The sequence below is a fragment of the Acomys russatus genome, chromosome 19 (assembly GCF_903995435.1).
Source record: "Acomys russatus chromosome 19, mAcoRus1.1, whole genome shotgun sequence".
In the NCBI taxonomy this organism is placed as follows: Eukaryota; Metazoa; Chordata; class Mammalia; order Rodentia; family Muridae; genus Acomys; species Acomys russatus.
Genome location: NC_067155.1, coordinates 41010028 through 41010747, shown reverse-complemented (window position 1 = coordinate 41010747; position 720 = coordinate 41010028). Strand labels below are relative to the sequence as shown.

The following is a 720-nucleotide window of genomic DNA, read 5'->3' as shown; positions in this document are numbered from 1 at the left end:
GCTGCATGGGCCAGCTGCAGGAGGAAGGACATATCCACACGCGATTGACGTTCCTGGTGGAAGCAAAGACAGGTGCAAGAGGCAGGAGAGAAAGATGGATGTGGGCCAGGACATGGCTCAGTAGAATGCTTGTCTAGAATTTGACATTGAGAATCCACAGTGGAGAGCCTAACCCAGCATCCCCTATTGAAGCGCTGGGGGTGTGGCTTAGCAGTAAAGTCTTTGGGGAACTCACACAGGCCCTGGGTCATTCCTAATACCAAAAAAGTGGAAGGGGGAAAAAAAAAAGATAGAATGTGCATGGAAATTACTAAGAAGCTGCATTTGGCTGTAGCTGAGGCTTTGTGAAAAAAAAAAAGGATGACATATGGGCTAGTGCCGGGCATGGTGGCGCATGCCTTTAATCCCAGCACTCGGGAGGCAGAGGCAGGCGGATCGCTGTGAGTTTGAGGCCAGCCTGGTCTACAAAGCAAGTCCAGGACAGCCAAGGCTACACAGAGAAACCCTGTCTTGAAAAACCAACCAAACAAACAAACAAAAACAAAAGACAAGCCGGGCGTGGTGGCGCACGCCTTTAATCCCAGCACTCGGGAGGCAGAGGCAGGTGGATCACTGTGAGTTTGAGGCCAGCCTGGTCTACAAAGTGAGTCCAGGATGGCCAAGGCTACACAGAGAAACCCTGTCTCGAAAAAACAAAAAAAAACAAAAAAAAACAAAAAA

General features: G+C 49.4%; 1 protein-coding gene across 1 annotated transcript in view; it reads right to left on the bottom strand.

Annotated features, from left to right (window-relative positions):
- The window catches only part of Ssc4d (scavenger receptor cysteine rich family member with 4 domains), a 12716-nt gene extending 12669 nt beyond the window's left edge, over positions 1 to 47 (bottom strand). The window contains exon 1 of the mRNA XM_051161314.1: positions 1 to 47. This exon is cut by the window's left edge and continues 228 nt beyond it. The gene's annotated coding sequence lies outside the window, so the exon portion shown is untranslated.
- Positions 48 to 720: the final 673 nt, after the last annotated feature.